This window comes from Solanum verrucosum, unplaced genomic scaffold (assembly GCF_900185275.1).
Source record: "Solanum verrucosum unplaced genomic scaffold, falcon-dt-bn FXZP01000147.1, whole genome shotgun sequence".
Taxonomy (NCBI): Eukaryota; Viridiplantae; Streptophyta; class Magnoliopsida; order Solanales; family Solanaceae; genus Solanum; species Solanum verrucosum.
In genome coordinates this window covers 920,287-940,735 of record NW_026020343.1, presented here as the reverse complement: position 1 = coordinate 940,735, position 20,449 = coordinate 920,287, and the positions used below count along the sequence as shown (strand labels likewise).

Sequence of the window (20,449 nt, the reverse complement as noted above, 5' to 3'; positions counted from 1 at the left end):
ACCTTGAATTTGATTTATGGATTCACGGGTCATGATCTTATGTTATAGATGATATCATGATTTTTAGACGTACCTTAGAGTGTAGAAATCAACTAGGAAACATAGGTACAATTCAAGGGAACTCAAACGGAAAGAAGTGGGAAAGGTAGGAGACATGGCGACCCTGGTGCTCTGAGTGGCGCTGTGAGCCAGAGGGAAAACTTCAGGAACTGGGTTGGGGCAGTCTAAGTCGTGCGGCTCCGTAGAGTCCAAACTACAGAAGTTTATTTGCGGTGCTCTGAGTGGCGCGGCGCCCCAGCCCCCTTCCCCATGTTTTTGACGAATTGTTTTGCTTGTTTTTCAACTCTAAACCCTCTAGATTCAATTATTTTCTTCCCCAAACACTTAGAATTCAAATACACAACTAAGGTATACGAGAATCCACTCAAAAAAACATCAAACTTCATTAATTTAACTCAAGAATTTCTCAACAACATCTACAATCAAGAACCCAATAGAAACTTCAATAAAATCCATCAAGAACTCAATTTCTACACTTTCAAGAACAAAATTTCACAGAATCAAATCATGATTGGTGCATGGGTGAACGAACCCAATGCTATGTGATCTAACATACCTCATAGGGATTAACCCTTGGCGAAATCCACAAGCTTAACTTCAAGAACGGGACGAATCTCTGCTTTTTCTCCTCTTCTTTTCTCTTCTCTCAAAACCCTAACTGAATTTTATTAAGCGTAAACTGAACTGATTCAGTTTAGACCCCAAATTAATTACCAAAAATGAATTTAATTAATTGGGTAGTGAAAAGACCATAATACCCTTCAAAAATCTGGTTTTGACTTTCCTTATCTAGACAACCCGACTTCCAATAGGAATATCTCCGTAATACAAACTCGAAAATGAGCACACTCCTACGGTATCTTGTAGCCCACCTAACTCATCTTGTGTTCCTAACTCATCCTGTGTTTGTAGTTATGGTTGTTTGAAGTTGACCCAAAACTCATACATAGCTCAACTTGTCAAACTTTCCAAATTTGATTATTTCCAAAAACAATTTCTTTCAAATTCTAGTTCTTTCTAGTTCCTTTGAATAGAAAGGTGTTACACTTTATGTATCATAAATTATTATTTTTATGTAAATTCAATAAATATGATACATAAATTATTAGGATACAACAATTTTTATGTAATAAAAATTTACTTTTCTTGAATCTCAAAACTCTTTAAATTAATAAATATAATTTATCTATTAAATAATACATCTACAAATTAATAATATTTTATAGTCACACATATTAATTTAGTGTGTTTTACTATAGTATTATTTTAAGAATAAAATTTATTTGTAGCAATATAAGGAAATCTATCTAAGGAAAATCAATCGGAAAAATTCGTTAAATATATCTACCTATGGTTATGCTATATTATGTGTAGATATGTCTATGTACATTCTATTACAAAATTATACCCCACTTTTAAGCATTATTAAGCCATTCTTGACAAACTATTTGGACCCATTTTTGATAATTCAAAGCTTTTTTAAAAAAAAAAAATCAAATTCTGATTTGAAATATATGGTCAAACATAACTTTAAAAATATTTTATTTTTTAAAATTTTATTCAAAATATGGAAAACTCTCTGGCCACAAAACTAAGCACTATTAAGCCCTTCTCTACCAACTGTTCAGACCCGTTTTTGATATTTGAGAACTTTTTAAGGAATTTTATTCAAAATCTATGGTCAAACATATCTTTGAAAGTATTTCCTTTTTTAAAATCTGATTCAAACAACAAACTTCTATCCGAATTTTAAGCATCCTTAAGCCCTAGATAATCCTTCATTTTGGCTCCTCGCAGTAAACTACTTCTACTTCCTTTTCCAAATTTTGACATATTGCACAAGAAAGAAAAAACCAAACCCTTGCTTACAATGACCACTGATAGTATAATCACATATGAAAAATCATCTATACTTGATGAGGAAAAACCATTGATTTTTGATACATCCCATATGAAAAATGAGTCCAGCATTCTCACACAATATATATGGACGGATGACGAGAAGCCTTGTGTTGTAGCACATAAATTTCATGTTCCCCTTATTGACTTAAGGGTTTTCTTTTCTGGTGACCCTGCCGCCGCCGAACAAGCATCTAGGCTTGTTGGTGAAGCGTGCAGGAATCATGGTTTCTTTCTTGTTGTCAATCATGAAGTTGATGCTAATCTCGTCTCTAATGTCCATCATTATATGGACAGATCCCTCTGATCGCCCCGAGCCGAGTGAGATTGGAGACCGCCTTAATGATTGTTCGTAATGGGCCTACCATTTAACGTACGTATGTCATGTGGTTTTTGTTTTTGCACCTTTGCCGTCCCTCAGCCCCTCTCCCACCCTTTCTATCTATCTTTGGCATTCCTCTCTATGAAAAGCAAAAATCTCAAAGGAAAATTGGTGAACATTGTGGTTATGCCAGCAACTTTATTGGAAGGTTTTCTTTGAAGCTTCCTTGGAAAGAGACACTCTCTTTACGATACTCGGCTAAAGAAGGCTCATCTCACATAGTTGAGGAGTATTTCCAAAGTATATTGGGTGAATGCTTTAAAAATATTGGGTAAGGACAATTAACTATCTTAGTTCTCATCTTTTTCAAAAAAAATTCGTACTTTTCTTTTTGGTATGTTTCAAAAAAATGTTTTTTCCTTTTTTGGCATGACATGTTTTAGACCACTAAATTAAATGATATTCTTGTACATTTTATATATATATTTTTTGTCTAAGACTACTGAATTCAAAAGTTTCTTTAATTTCTTAAACTTTATGTCAAATTAAAATCAGACAAAAAATTTGAAACAAAAAAAGTGTCTATTTTTCTATTTTTCGATTATGTAAATGAATTAACCCTTTTTCCCTTTAATTACACTGGAATATTTATCAAGATTATTGCAATTTCATGAGCACACTTTCTCTTAGGTACATGGAACTTTTAGGGATGAACCTAGGTGTATAGAAGAGCAACTTTAAAGAGTTTTTCGAAGATAATGAATCCATAATGAGACTCAAATATTATCCCCTGTGCCAGAAACCAGAGCTCACCTTAGGAACATGGGCTCACTATGATCCAACATCATTAATCGTTCTCTACAAGATTCTGTTAAAGAACTTCAGGTTTTTGTGGACAACAAATGGTACTTCATCTTTTGTGGTTAACATAGGCGACTCATTTATGGTAAGCAAATTTACAAACTAGTACTATATAATAAGCTAATGTATTATGTATTACATACAAATAATATAAGCAGAATCAATTAAGAAATAATACATTTTTTTGTTGAAAAACATTATAAGATCTTTCCACATGATGCACAATGATATACCTCATGAATTCTTAGACTTACAACTTGAATATGATATATTTGGTGTTTGTCTTTTTGCAGGCCCTATCGAATGGTAGATACAAAAGTTGCTTACATAGAGCAGTGGTTAACAACAAGACTCCTAGAAAATCACTTGCTTTCTTTCTTTCTCCAGACAATGATAAGGTGGTGAGTCCACCAACTGCATTGGTGTACTACAAAAGCCCTCGACTATACCCGTACTTCACATGGCCTACTCTCTTTGAGTTTACTCAAAAGCATCACAGAGCTGATACAAACACTCTTCAAGCTTTCACGATGTGGATTCAAGACAATAATGTAGAAGCTTAAGAGCTATACATATAAGGTTTAAAATTGAAGGCCTTCGAATCTTTTGTATAGATGTTGAATCTTTGATTTAGAACTACAAATATTCCTGTTGCAATAATTCTATTAAGTTAGACACCTAGTTTTAGGAGTTGATTTCTATTTCAGTTTGTTTTTAGTTTGTAAATACATGTCTTTTGTTAGTCAATAATTTAAAGTTCTATAGTGCAATACATAATTTACCCTTCAACTTTTCTTCCATTGTTATTTTCCTGCATTTCTTTTCTTTCAAAAACTGGTAAGTGGGATCTCAAGCTATTTTTCTGAAGGGACCTTTGAGTGAAGAGATGGATTTCAAAAATAGTTTTTCGTGAATAACTCATGCTGTTTTTAGTAATGAAAATTACCAATTATGAGTTGTGAGAACGGATAATTACTTGGAGTCCCTTGATCTTTAGGAAGGAAGGCGTGGAAGAGGATTATGAAATGAATCCACTACAAAATATCCCACCCAAGTGAAAATCAAGAGTCACAAGGAAAAAAAATCATGAAGTCCACAACGAAAGCAACGCTGTTTGTTATTGTCTCAACAACTATTTTAAAGAGAATTATATTTCTCCCATAACCAAAACAAATTTGGAATTATCTTAAGAAATAATATGTTGGAGGTGAAGGAATTCAAGTTGAAAAGAACAAAACACTCCAAGAAAATCAAAGAATGCTTGGATAGATTGCTTGGTATTGATAACAAGGTCATATTTCTAGGCACTAGATCAGAAAAAGTAAGACATAAATATAAACACAAGAAGCCAAAGGTTGATTCATTGAATAATTTGACTTTAACAAAAAATCAAGAAAGTCATTCTTTGGATGTGATATTAAAGACTCCCTTAATTAAGAGGAAATGGAGTGAATGCCAGAATCCTAAGAAACAACCATCCCCTAGATATTATTGAATAGACATGTGATAACAGTTGTATTAAAGAAAAGAAGGCAAAGGTTTCCAATTCCATGGGAAAACACTTCAGTAGAAGCAGAACTAGTGAATGGACTGATGGAAAAGGTAGAGGTAAGAAGAGACAGCAAGTCGAGCAAGATATAGATTGCACTGTTTCTCAGCATAATGCAGAAGCTGAAGATTTTGTACCAGCCTTTCTCCTTTTCTATATATGTTAGCTAGTCTTTTGCCATTGAGACGACTTGTTGTGTTCCACTAACGGGACTTGCATTTTTTCACATTAGACAGCTTTGTACTCGTGACTTTTAGGTTCCTGTATTGGTTCCATTGTATATAGGTCCAATTAGCAACGAACTTCGTTGTTAACCTTTGTTAAATTATTCGTAGGTAATAAAATTTTATAATAATTTGTGAGTAAATAATATTAGAAATGGATTTTGTTGTTTTGCTATAAAATTTATCGATTGCTAATTTCCATTTTTAGTCATATTTTATGTGAACAAGACACTTTAGAAGAGCTTGAAGTGGCTTCAACAAAAGGTTGCAAAATAGACAAATTCCCTTTTGAAGAATCTTGATCAGCTTCTGCACTCTGCCGAGACAGTGTATTCTAGATCTTGTCAAACTCATTCTCCCTTTTCCATCAGTCCCTTCGCTAGCTCTGCTTTAGCTGAAGTCTTTTTCAATAGGCTTGGATACCTTTCTTTCTTTTCTTTCTTACAGTGTTATCACATATCTTTTCTATAATATCTAGGGGGATATCTGGAGGGAGGTTGTGTTTTCGGATTCTAACATTCACGATATTTCCTCTTAGGGGAGTCTTTAATGTCCCATCCCAAGAATGTCTTTCTGAATTTTTTGCTAAATTCAAATCTTTCAATGAATCAATCTTTACCTACTTCTATTTATATATATCACTAACCTTTTCTTATCCCACAGTTTGCTAAAACAGTTCCCCATTGGGATCGTCATCAGAACTTACATCATCTCTCCTACACTTTTTAACTGCAGAACTATCCAAATCTATCTTACTTAAGTTCCTCGTCTTGGATTTTTCTATACATAGAAAACATGTCACATAGAGTTAAGAGAAATCCAAGGATTTTATCAAGTTTAAAATACGATAGCTTAAGATATACCCCCATCGGGATGTTTCTCAAGTGATCTTCTCTTCTCATTTTCTTACGTATTTGCTTCTCTAAATTTGAGCTACTTGGCAGGCCCACTACTTGATGACCATTTTTATCAGTAGGAGAATTAGTAGTTGTTGGAATATATAATATTAACCAAATCTTAAGATATAATATTTATTATAGAATAAATATTTATTCAGTTTTAATATATCCTATATTCTTTTATGGTGTATGTTTACTTATATAGTAGATGATTTAGTGTGCAGAGTTTTAGCTTATACACAGAGGATTAAATCGGTTCTTATAAGTATAAAGTTTTTTGTTCACAATCTAGGATGGAAATTTGAAATGCAATCCGTACGATTGTAGCATAAGATTATATGTAATTTATCTTGATTATGGGAACGGTATAGTTCCAACTTCTTGTGCTAGTGCATTTTGTATGTATTGAACATGACCGAGTAGAGATAGTTGTTTTAGACTGGCTGGCAAAACCATATTCCCTAAACTATTACATTTACTTATATTCTTAATCCTAATATAACTATTATGATCTGTATATATTAATTATCGTTTTGATTTATTAAAAGGTGAGATTATGAGATGAGTTAATATGTCTGGTAGATTGGATGTTAATAATATATGTATAAATGAGCACTGAATTTTGTTATTTACGATTATTCGAAATATTATGATCTACTTAATGTAATATATCTCTTATTTCAATAGACTTTACGCACCCACTTAGTACTACTTAAGCTTTTCTTTTGGTAGAGATAAGATATAAATTCAAAGAATGCATTGTAAATGTACCTTATGTTAGAAGGAATTATTTCCAGTTTCTAACTAGATAAGAGATGAGTATTTAATATATTTGTTTTTAAATCTCCTATCATTGAGTTTGATGAATATTTTATTTCTTGTGGTATACTGATGCGTGTTTTTTTATTAGTATTATCTCTCATGAATTGAATTATATTAATCTGCCTCATAAGGGAAATTATCCTTTAAATTGAATAAAACTTATCTTTACATTAGCGTCTAAGTCATTTATTGTGAATATAATTTCAAGGTTGGTTAATGAATGGACATAACAGTTCATTGAAAGTGCAGTCACTACCAACATGTGATTCTTGTTTATAAGGAAAAATGACTATGAGACCTTTACCTAAAGGAAAAAGAGGTAGTGATAAGTTATAATTAATCTATTCTGATTTATGTAATAAATAAGCATTTGGGCAAGAGGTGAATTTGAGTATTCTGAGTTTTCAAGAAGTTTACTCATGATATGATTTTTTTTGATGTTTTGTAAGTCTAAATGTCTTGATAAACTGAAAATAATTAAGACACATGAAAATAACATCATGAAAAGTATATAAAGTCATTGTAATCTAATTGCATTTCTGTCACGACCCAACCCACCGGATCAAGCGGGCGCCCACTCTAACACCTAAGTAGGGGAACCCTCATATCCCAATAGTTAAACATGCGAAAATATTAAAGAAACATAGATAAATATACTAATATGATTTTTTAAATAATATCTTTAGACACACTTTTAGTTTAAACTTGTAAAGTAATTTAACAACTCCCATGGATCTAGCCTAAACAGGTACAAGAACGACTAAGAGTAGCACTGGACAAACAAATAAAAGACATAGCTCCCACCATGCAAAAGGAAAAGTAGAAGTTGTTGGAGATTTTCTTCGTCTTCACCTAATAAAATGTCACCAATCCTGCATCCAGACTATGTCAAAGACATAGCAAGGGTAGTGTCAGTACAAAACACGTGTACTAGTAGGCATCATCGGTCAACCCGACACCCACCACATAACATAAGAAACCAACTAGTAAGATCATGAAATAAACCACTATCTTCTCCACCTTTACCCTCTCTTAAAAATACCACCAACGGGTAGCGGAGCAGTGCAACCAGACAAGGAGGTTATCCGTCAAGATGAAATGGCAGAGTTTTATGCCTTTCAGGGTTAGACTGAGGCGGAGATATCTAATGCAGTGATCACATGTACTATTCTTGTCTGTGACCAGATGGCTACTATTTTGCTTTATTCGGGTTCTACTTATTCATATGTATTAGTTCATTTTGCCTTGGGATTTTATGTGAATTGTGATGTAATTGATGCCCCATCCATGTTTCAACCCCAGTTGGAGAGTCGATCATAGTCACCTATGTATATCATGGTTGTCCTGTTCCGCTTATGGGTTATCAGACTTGGGCTGATTTGGTTATTCTAGATATAACAGACTTTGATATATTCTTAGGCATGACTTGGTTGTCCCCCTATTATGTTGTGCTTAATTGTAATACTAAGTTTGTGACTCTAAAGATCCCGGGTAGGGAAAAGGTAGAGTGGGAAGGGGTGTACAAGCCTAAGCCATCTAAGGTCATGCCTTTTTTTCGGGCTAGAAAACTTTTGGGGCAGGGGTGTTTGGCATATTTTACTCATATTCGGGATATAGATGTTGAGTATCCCTCTGTTGAGTCTATTCAGGTAGTGTCTAAATTTAAGGAAGTGCTTCCTACCAATTTACCTCATATGCCTCCGGATAGATATATAGATTTTTACATTGACTTGGAACTGGGTACTCGCCCTATTTCCATCCCTCCTTATCGCTTGGCTCCGCTGGTATTAAGAGAGCTTAAGGCTTAAATTCAGGAGCTTTTTTATAAAGGTTTCATCCATCCTAGTTCTTCCCTGTGGGGTTCTCCTTTCTTGTTTGTTAAGAAGAAGGATGGTAGTATGAGGATGTGCATAGACTATCATTAGTTGAATAGGATCACCATCTCGAATAAGTAGTTGTTACCTCTAATAGATGATCTTTTTTACCAGTTGTAGGGTGCATCAATTTTCTCTAAGATTGACATAAGTCCTGGTTACCATAAACTAAAAATTAGGCTTAAGGATATACCAAAAATGACATTTAGGACCCGTTATGGGCACTATGAGTTTTTAGAAATGTCATTTGGGTTGACCAATGCGCCTGTAGCCTTGATGAGTTTGATTAATTGTGTGTTCAAGCCATTCCTAGATTCTTTTTTTATAGTCTTTATTTATAACATTTTGTTTTATTCTAAGAGCAAGGATGAGCATGCTGACCATCTTCGTATTGTTTTAGTGGTCCTTGGAAAACAGAAAATATATGCCAAATTTTCAAACTGTGAGTTTTGGTTGGAATTCAGTTGCCTTTTTGGGGAATGTGGTTTCCAGGGAAGGGGTAATGGGAGATCGCCAAAAGATCGAAGCAGTCAAGAACTGGGTCCGGTCTAGCTCTGTGACTGAAGTTAGGAATTTCGTGGGGCTCGCTAGCTACTATCGACGGTTTGTGAATTTTATTTCTTCTATCGCCACACATTTAACAAGGCTAACCCAAAAGGAAGTGCCTTTCGATTGGACTGACAAATGTGAAGAGAGCTTCCAAAAACTCAAGACTCTTCTGACTACAACACCCATTATGATACCCATTATGATGTTGCTGGTGGAAGGTAAATATTACATTATTTATTGGGATGCTTCACATTCAGGTTTGGGGGTTGTGTTGATGAAAGATAAGAATGTCATAGCTTATGCATCGCGGCAGCTGAAGGGGCACGACAGAAACTTTCCGACGCATGATTTGGAGTTGGCAGCGGTAGTGTTTTCCCTTAAGATCTGGCGACATTACCTTTATGGTATCAAGTGTGAGGTGTTTAAAGACCATCGTAGTATACTACATGTATTCACTCAGAAGGACTTGAATCTGAGACAAAGACAGTGAATGGAGTTACTCAAGGACTATGATGTTGCCATCCAGTATCATCGGGGTAACTCTAACATGGTGGCAGAGCCATTAAGCCGGAAGGCGATGAGTATGTGTAGTCTAGCATGCTTGGGTGTGTCCAAGAGACCTTTGGCCAAGGAAATTCAAACCTTGGAGTCTAAGTTCATGTAGGTGGGTGTCTCAGAGAAATGTGGGGTGTTAGCCAGCATTGAGGTTAGGCCCACATTCATTGAAGAGATCAAGGCCAAATAGTTTGAGGATGATAATTTGAATGAGCTCAGAAAGAAGACAGTATCTGGCAAGGCACAATATGCGACTATTGACACGGGTAGTGTGCTCAGTTTTATGGGAAGAATTTGTTCTCCCCGAGTGGATGACTTGATTCAGAAGATGTTGACAAAATCCAATGGTTCGCGGTATTCCATTCATCCTGGTGTGACCAATATGTACCAAGACTTGAAGCGACTTTTTTAGTGACCTAGCATGAAGAAAGACTTAGTTGAGTTTGTGGCTAAGTGCCAAAACTGTCAACAGGTAAAGTATAAGCACCGAAGGCCTTGCTTCAACGAATGCCAATACCTAAATGGAAGTGGGAGAGGATAGATATGGATTTTGTGGTTAGTCTCCCCAAGACCTTGGGGAAGTTTGATTCCATTTGGGTAGTGGTTGACTAATTGACTAAGTCGGCCCATTTCGTTTAAGTCAGAGTAGACTATAATGCTCAACAGTTGGCTAAGGTTTATCTGAAAAAGATAATGAGGTTGCATGGGGTGCCCCATTCCATCATCTCGAACCGTGGTACGTAGTTCACATCAAAGTTTTAGGGGAAATTGCATGATGAGTTGGGTAATAACCTCAATTTCAACACAACCTTCCATCCACAAACGGATGGGCAGTCAGAGAGAACTATTCCAGTGTCAGAGGACATATTGAGGGAATATGTGATCGACTTTGGAGGGCATTGGGATAAGTTCGTTCCTTTGTGTGAGTTCTCCTATAATAATAGTTAGCACTCCAACATTGACATGGCACCTTTGAGGAACTTTATAGGAGGGGATGTAGATCACCCATATGGTGGTTTGAGGTTGGAGATGTGAAACCTTTTGTGGTTGACTTAGTGAAAGATGCTTAAGATAAGGTAAGAAGCATTCAAGCTAAGCTTCTAGCAACCCAGAGTCGACAGAAAAAGTATGCAGACCGTAAGGTAAGTAACATGACATTTCAGGCTGGTGAGCGAGTTCTTCTAAAAGTATCACCCATGAAAGGGGTGATGAGATTTGGCAAGAAGGGAAAGCTTATTCCTCGATACATCGGGCCATTTGAGATTCTTGACTGTGTAGGGTCAATGACTTATAGGTTGGCTTTACCACCCTAGCCTACATGGGGTCCTTCTAGTGTTTCATGTGTCCATATTGAAGAAGTATCATAGTGACACAGATTACATCATAAAGTAGGACTCAGTTCTGTTAGGCAAAGACCTTGAGTATGAGGAGGAACCGGTTGCAATTCTTGATCGCGATGTCCAAAAGTTGAGGACCAAGGAGATAATGTCCGTTAATGTTCAATGAAAGCATCATCCAGTTAAGGAAGATACTTAGGAAACTGAGAAGGACATGCGAGACAAGTATCCCCAGTTTTTCAACAATATAGGTACTACTTGACTATACCTTAGCCAATTTTTCCTAGTTTATCACTCAGGAATGGGTGATGGGTAAATTGGTATCTATTGTAATGACTTGTTCCTCTCATTATGGAAAAGCCAATGGGGAAATAATTTTGGTCCAGAAAACTTTGGATAGTGACTTAGAAAATTTTAGCCTAGACCAGACTAGGACGAAATCTGAGTCAGGTGAGGTCTAGGGAAATCTGGTAATACATGGGGGCTTTAATTATGAATTTTATCACATGAGTGGATAGCCATTATGTTAAGGATCCTGTACCGCCTTACATAATCGAATTCAGGCAAGTAGAACTCTCGAAAGTGATCTTGGTGTGAAATGGTAGTTTTAGAACGTCTCGAGTTGAAGGTGTGTCGTGAAATGGGAGCTTGACACTCAAATTCCGAGCTTCTGTCTCCGTGCAAGCCGCCAGGGCAAGATTAATCCCGTTTGGGCGGGGTCGCTGTAGTGGAATAGGGTTCGCCGTGGTGGGCCAGTCGCGAACTTAGGTCAAGAAAACTCCAAAATCATTATTTTTTGCAAAACGTAGTTCTTGAGAGCTAGGAGACGACCCAGGGTGATTCTTGATAGTTTTCCATTACTTTTAGTGCTAACGGTAAGGAAATTACTCCCTTAATCCATATTTCGATTCGTAGGACTTAGAATCATGGGTAACTATAATTGAGAGAGGGTTTTGGCCTGAATTTGATGGTGGGAAAAGTCTTAGTTCAATATTAGGATCTTGGGTTTGGCCTTGGATTGATAGTTTGATTGTAATCCAGGTAAATTAGGTGTTGTTTATTGATCCTTGTACTAATTACTTGTGTTAAGACCAAGAACAAGAAGAAATAATCCGGAAAGGGAAGGTTCAAGTGTCTTAGGAGGATTCAAGCTTGGTTTCGAGGTAGGTGATTGTTCAATTCCCTGTTTTTGTGCTATATGCCGAATAATTGCTTCTTATATGCATGTGTGTATGTGAATCGTGAAATGTGAATCAAATCTAATGGAATGATTATGTATGAACAACTGCATGCCATGAACTGCAACTTGACCATGTGACTATATGTATTATTCATTATGGGGTGAGTGTGATTGTGCTTGTGCTGATTGGATCAGGTATCATGTTCCGACACATACATTGGACCGGGTGTCATGTTTCGACACATATATTGGACTGGGTGTCACGTCTCGACACATATATTGGGAAATTGTATAATGCTCCTGAAATGCTAATTGAACTATGTATTCTGTATATGTGTATTTACTGTGTTGTAATTTCCTGGTTGTATTTCACTTATTGGGGTAGTCGTGTGATCCTACTAGTACACTGTGGTTGTGTACTGATATTGCACTTGCTCGTTCTTTGTTAAGTAGAGGGAATCTTTAGGCGGCTACTGATAGACTTTAGTTAGGAGATCAATGATCGAGTCCAAATTCAAGGGTGAGCCAGTTCTTCCCGGTTGCAATGGGTCCTCTATTGTTTAATCCATTCTTTTCAGACTCAAACTCTCTAGTTAGATTTATTTGTATATTTAGTTCCGGGGTCGTACCCCCTTTCCTTAGACTTGTTGATTGGTAGAGTTTGGTACAACGACTTTAAAGTTCTAGGGATTGACCTCCACAACAGTTGTTTAAATTATTTATTCAAAACCTTTGGAGTTTATGGGAACTCTGTTTCTATCCATCATTTAAAACTGCTTCCGTATCTTTAAATGTTTAGTTTATTGTTAAGTTGTTTAGTTGGGTTGTCGTAATGATTCTCCCACTGGAGAGTTAGAGTGGGTGCCAATCACGGTGGGCTGGTTTGTGACGTCGATAATCGTTGTGAACTTATTATTTATAATAATTTGTCACTAGCTTTGCTTATATTGAAGTTTTTTTCCAAGAACTTGGACACCCATGATTTCTTTTCTTTCTTAAAATCGTTATCACATGTCACTTCTATAATATCCGAGGAAGGTTGAGTCTCAATATTCTTGCATTAATATATTCTTCTTAAGGATGTCTTTAATATCACATACAAAAGAATGGTTTTCTAGAATATTTACTAAAGCAAACTTTTTCAATGAATGAACATTTGGTTGCTTGTATTATAAATTTATGATCCATTATTCGATAAAATAGTTCCCCAAATGGGATCGTCATCGTAATGTACATCATCTCTCTTGAACATTTTATCTATAGAACCATCCAAATTTGTCTTACTTACGTTCCTCGTCTTGAAGAATCTTCAACATCTGCACTATGTTGAGATAGAGTACAATCTAGATCTTGTCTAACTCGCTCTCTCTTCTAACCTCTACCTTTTCCATCAGTCCCTTCACTAGCACTCCTTCTACTAAAGTCCTTTCCCATGGAATTGGAAACCTTTGCCTTCTTTTCTTTAATACGACTGTTGGGGGGAGGGTGGGGGGGGGGGGGTTGTTTCTTAGGATTCTGGCATTCACTCAATTTTCTCTTAATTATGGGAGTCTTTAATATCACATCCAAAGAATGGCTTTCTGGACTTTTTGCTACAGTCAAATTATTCAATGAATCAACCTTTGGCTGCTTGTGTTTATATTCATCTCTTACCTTTTCTGATCTAGTGCCTAGAAATCGTACCTTGTTATGAATACCAAGCAATCTATCCATGCATTCTTTGATTTTCTTGGAGTCTTTATTATTTTCAACTTGAGTTCCTTCACCTCCAACATATTGTTTCTTAAGATAATTCCAAATTTCTTTTGGTGATGGGAGAAATATAATTCCCTTTAAAATAGTTGTTGAGACAACAACAAACAAAGTTACTTTCGTCGTGGGCTTCATAGATTTGGTTTTCCTTGTGACTCTTGATTTGCGGTATGGTTGGATTATTTTTTAATGGATTAATTTCATAATCCTCTTCCACGGCTTCCTTCCTAAAGATCAAGGGTCTCAAAGTAATTTTCCGTACTCACAACACATAATTCATAATTTTCATTACTAAAAATAGCATGAGTCTTTCATGAAAAACAAACTTTGAAATCCATCTCGTTACTCAGAGGTCCCTTAAGAAAAATAGCTCTAGATCCCACCTATCAGTTTTTGAAAGAAAATAAATGCAGGGAAAGAACATCGGAAGAAAAGTTGAATGATATATTATGTGGAAAGATCTTATAATGTTTTTCACCGAAAAATGTATTATTTGTTTAATTGATTATGTTTATATTATTTGTATGTAATATGTAATGCATTAGCTTATTATATAGTACTAGTTTGTAAAATTTCTTACCGTAAATGTATCGCCTATGTTAACCACAAAAGCATTAAAATTTGGACGAATGGAGTACCATTCATTGTCCACAAAAATCTGAAGTCCTGAATTGAGGCGTAATAAATAAAACATTGAATTCAATAAATAGGATACATAATTTAATAAGATACAATGTTTTGATATATTCATTGTACTATATGTATCAGAAATTATTATTTTTATGTAAATTCAATACATATGATACATAAATTATTAGGATAAATAATTTTGATGTAATAAAAATTAACATTTCCTGAATCTCAAAAGACTCTTTAAATTAATAAATATTAATTTATCTATTAAATTATACATCTACAAATTAATAATATTTTGTAGACTCACCTATATAAATTTAGTGAGTTTTAACTATAGTTTTATTTTAAGAATAAAAGTTATTAGTAGCTATATAAGGAAATCCATCTAAGGAAAATCAGTCGGAAAAATACTTTAAATATCTCTACCTATGGTTATGCTATATTATGTGTAGATATGTTACATTCGGTAACAAAATTGTACCCCAATTTTAAATATTATTAAGACATTCTTAGCAAACTATTTGGACCCTTTTTTGATATTTCAAAGATTTTTAAGGAAAAATTTTCAAACTCTGATTTTAAATCTATGGTCAAACATATCTTTAAAAATATTTCCTTTTTCAAAATTTTCTTCAAAATATATGAAAACTCTCTGGCCACAAAATTCAACACTATTATGCCCTTCTCAACAAACTATTTAGACCCGTTTTTTATACTTGAGAACTTTTTAAGGAAATTTTTTCAAAAACTATGGTCAAACATATCTTTGAAAGTATTTTCCTTTTTTAAAATCTAATTCAAACACATATGAACTTCTATCAAAATTTTAAGCATACTAAAACTTGAAGGGCAATCAGATTCAAGTGGAAAAGTTTCGTATGTTGTTTCATTGGAAGACGATGAAGAATGGGAAACTGTTGGCCCAAAGAACAAGTTAGCACTCACAAGAACTCAAGATTTTGTTCCTTCAAACTTGAGTGCCATTATTGGGGGGAAGTTGAAGAGCCTTGTAAAAGTGAGATGGAACAAAGACTCTGCGATAGTTCAACCATTTTTTTGTATTCCATCTTGATATTTCACACCAAGCTGTTCATAACATTCAAGATGCACATGGCTTGCTCTCCTTGAGTTTACTCAAAATTATCACAGAGTTGATACACAAACTGTTCTAGCTTTCTCGACGTGGCTTCAAGAAAATAATGTAGAAGCTTAAGAGCTATACATATAAGGTTCAAGATTGAAGGCCTTGCAATCTTTTGTAAATATGTTGAATCTTTGATTTAGAACTACAAATATTCCTGTTGCAATAATTCTAGCATTTAGGAGTTGATTTCTATTTCAGTTTAGTTTTCAGTCTGTAAATAGATATCTTTTGTTAGTCAATAATATAAAGTTCTGTATTGCAATACATAATTTATCCTTCAACTTTTCTTCCATTGTTGTTTTCCTGCATTTCTTTTCTTTCAAAAACTAATAGGTGGGATGTAGAGCTAGTTTTCTAAAGTGACCTTTCAGTAAAGAGATGGATTTCAAAATTAGGTTTTCATGAATAACTCATGCTATTTTTAGTAATGAAAATTACCAATTATGAGTTGTGAGAATGGAAAATTACTTGGAGGCCCTTGATCTTTAGGAAGGAAGCAGTAGAAGAGGATTATGAAATTAATTCTTTACAAAATAATCTCACCACAGCGCAAATGAAGAGTCACAAGGAAAAGAAAATCATGAAGTCCACGATGAAAGCAACTATGTTTGTTGTTGTATCAACAACAATTTTAAAGAGAATTATATTTCTCCCATCACCAAATGAAATTTGGAATTACCTTAAGAAAAAATATGTTGGAAGTGAAGGAATTCAAGTTGCAAAGAATAAAAGACTCCAAGAAAATCAACGAATGCTTGGATAGTTTGCTTGGTATTGATAGCAAGGTAAGATTTCTATGGACTAGATCAGAAAAAGTAAGAGATAAATATAAGCACAAGCAACCAAAGGTTGATTCAACGAATATTTTGACTTTAGCAAAAAATCAACAAAGTCATTCTTTGGATGCGTTAATAAAGACTCCCTTAATTATGAAGAAATAGAGTGAATGTTTGAATCGTAAGAAACAACCTCCCCCAGATATTATGGAACAGACATGTGATAACGGTCATATTATAGAAAAGAAGGCAAAGGTTTCCAATTCCATGGGAAAAGACTTCATTAGAAGCAGAACTAGTGAAGGGACTGATGGAAAAAGTAGAGGTAAGAAGAGAGAGCGAGTCGTACAAGATATAGATTACATTGTGTCTCAGCATAGTGCATATATAATTCCTAACAAAAAATAAAAAAATAAGTTACTAACTTATCAATTTCATTCAAATAACAAATAAAAAGAACTAACTCCTAAGTATAAGTCAAATAGGACTCTAATAACATAATTTAAAAACCTTAAAAATAGCTAATTGTTTTATTTCAGCAATATCCTAAGACATATTCTCAACAAATCCGACACATTAAAGAAGTTAAGTAGTGCTCTAAAGAAAATTAATAATTGAATTAAATTAGTAAGTAATTTAATTTATTGATTAGTATCTGTAATCTTAACATGGTGAATTACATAGGTGTTTAATAGGGAATTTCAAATAATAAATAGAGGAGTGCAATTACGAATTTCTAGTGGAATGATTTGTAATTTATTATGGTAAGAATAATTCAAATTAATTGTTTTGAATTATTTCCATAATAGGAAGCCTCAGTAATTAATTATGTGGTCCCTACAGTGCCCATATTTAACTATAACTCAGAGTCCTATTTCTAAGGAGAAAAGAGGATACTAGCATGTGTTTTTCTTTTGAAAAGAAAACTTTCGTGTATTTTTTTGGTTGAAGAAAATAGACCGTGTTTTGTTCTCCTTTTTTGATTGGGAAGAAATCTCTATAAGTAGGGATTCTCCTAACCTAGAAAAAGATTAAAGGTTTCTATTCATACTTGACAACCCAAGTATTGAAAGAGTTCACATGTGAATTTGAGATCAATGCAGAAGACTACATAGTAGTTGTTGTAACGACCTTCTCCCATCGTTATAGAAGATCCAACGGGAGGAATTTTGGGGCCAAAAAAGTTTTTCGTAGTATTTAGATTTTGGCCAACCAAGTCAATATTTAGACGAAATCGGAGTCTTTAAGTTGTAGGGAAATCTGGTAACAAACAAATGGTTTAATTATGCTTTTGATTACATGAGGGGATACATAACTAGTTAAGGAATCCGTACTACTTTATGATATTGAATTCGGGTGAGTAGAACTCCCAGAATCGATCCTAGCGTAAAGGGTATTTTCTTAGTATCGTTGGTTAGAGGTGTGTTATGAAATAGGTGCCTTGTAATTAATTAAATAGCTTAATGGTTTCGTGCAAGCCACCCTGGCAGGATTTTGGTCGCTCTGGCAGGGCGGCTGTAGCGGGGTGGGTGTCGCTGTGGCGGGCTCGACATGAATTAAAGTCATTATTAAACCCCTAAATGACCTCATTATGCACTATTCAACTTTTAGGACTAAGGACTGAAACACAGGCGACTCCTACTCGTTTTTCACCATTCTAGAGGCAAAAGGTAAGTTTTTCACTCCCCGAATCCATTTTATGATCCGTAGAACATAATAGAATGGATGAGTATTGATGGGGGGGAGAGTTTTGTTATATATTCTATGGTGGAAAAAACCATAATTTGGATGATTGAGATCATGAGTTTGATCTAGGGTTCATAGAATTGTTAGTATTCCAGGTAATTAGTGATTGTTTATTGATTCTCGTATTATATTGATTGTTTATAGAGCAAGAACAAGCGGAACAAATCCAGAAAGGGAAGGATCAAGTTTCATAGGGTTTGAAGCTTGTTTTGAGATAGGTGATAGTTGTAATTCTATGATTGTGTGATGTATGCTTGTTCTTGCTTCATTATGATACTTGTATATTTATGATGTTACAATGTTGATCACACTTGTTGTAAATGAGATAGATGAATTATCATCACCATGAAATCATGACTTAGATGTATGATCTTGAGGATATACTTGTGTTTGTGATTGTGGTGTGTCGATGGGATCGGTTGTCACATTGTGGCATAACTAACTTAGATCGATTGCCAGGTTCCAGCATAAATATAGGGTCGATGCCACGTTCCGGCATAAATATGGGATCGATTGCCACGTTTTGGCATAAATATGGGATTGGTTGTTACGTTCTGCCGTAAATATGGGATCAGTTGCCACGTTCCGACATGCTAACAATTTGGGTTTGGGTCCCATGAGAAGACCAATCATGTTATATAAAATGTGAAACTGATTGTTCTTCGTAAATGTTGATAATACTATATATGTTGATATATATGCATGTGATTATATTGTTGCCTTGACTTGTTTATTTTGCACTAGTGGGGTAGCCGCGTGATCTTACCAGTACACTATGGTTGTGTACTGATACTGCACTTGCTCTTATTTTTATTGAGTACAAGTCATCTTGAAGCGGCAACTGAAAGACCTCGCTCAGGAGATCAGTGATCGTCGCTTCAAATTCTAGGGTGATCCAATTCTTCCGGGCTGCCATGGGATTCTCTTTCGTCTATGTCCACCATTTCCGGACATAGAGAATTGTTTTAGTTAGTTTATTAATTCATTAGTTTGGGGTTGTATCCCTTCTTGTTTAGATTTGGTTAATTGTTATATGTTTTCATATATTGCCTTTCAGGTTCTAGGTTATTTCTTCCGCATTTGTTTAGTTCTTATTAGACTTTTGTTGGAGTTTATGGGAACTCCCTATTTATTGCCTTAGTATTTGACTTAAATCCCTTTGTTATTGCTTTAGTTGCTTGGTTTGGGTTATAGTAGTGGTTCTCTCACTGGTGTGTTAGTGTGGGTGCCAATCACGATGGTTTGGGTCGTGACAAAGTTGGTATCAGAGCCGAGGTTTTTTGATCTTGATGTACTAAAATGAGTCTAGTAGAGTGTCGCGGAATGGTACGGGGACGCCTTTAGTTTTCTTCGAGAGACTATAGGACTTTACAAAATCTCTTTATTTTCTCGTCTCCTTTCATGCTATAACCTGATTCTAATTGGTATCTATCGATTCAAATTGGTATCTAACCTCCTTCACTCTTTTGTCCGTAGATGGTTAATACTAGGTATAACTACGTCAAACCGGTAGTTCCTGTCAATGCTCCAACTGAGGAATCTATAGTGAGAGGTCGCAGTCGAGGCAGGTGTAGAGAAAGACCTAGTGGTAGAGGCAGTGGAAGATTAGCGCCTGCTGGAAATGGATCTCCTGTTCAAAATGCTCCTATTTATGAGAATCCGCTTGCTCATCATGAAGAGACAGTGGAGGGTGTTGATGTTAAGAACGTTGAGGATGTGGGATAAGGGGAAGACGTGTAGGCTGAGATTACATGTATTCCTCCCATCGATCTGGTGTTAGCTTAATAAATCATATCGTTCTTGAAAGGGTTGGTTGGTCCTAGAGTGCTTCCACCTGTTCAAGCAACTCAAGCTTCTACTAATCCTCTTGTTGCTAGCACTGCGCCCAAGATGGGTGGAAACGTGGGTACTGATATTTTCTTCCATCCTTTGTTGTGTTCTGTTACGACTGGTAATGAGCATGAAATGTTGACTATGTTTTTGAAGCTAAAGCCTTTTGTGTTTCGTGGTTCTAATAATGAGTATGCTTATGAGTTCATCTTAGATTGCTATGAGATGCTTCATAAGTTGGGAATTGTCCATCAGCATGGGGTTGACTTTGTGTCATTTCAACTTCAAGGTGAGGTTAAGAAGTGGTGGAGAGCTTATATGGAATGTAGATCTTCCTCTTTACCTCCACTTACTTGGACCATATTTCATGCTCGGTTTTGGAGAAATATGTGCCTAAGACCTTGAGGGATTGTAAGAAGGATGAGTTTATGGCT

The 20,449-nt window shown here is 35.3% G+C and overlaps 1 protein-coding gene and 1 pseudogene across 1 annotated transcript in view; both read left to right on the top strand.

Moving 5' to 3' along the window:
• Nucleotides 1-20,449, top strand: part of LOC125837352 (uncharacterized) — a 293,499-nt gene that overhangs the window by 46,660 nt on the left and 226,390 nt on the right. The gene's annotated exons all lie outside the window — the stretch shown is intronic.
• Nucleotides 1,931-3,705, top strand: LOC125837368 (gibberellin 20 oxidase 1-like; annotated as a pseudogene).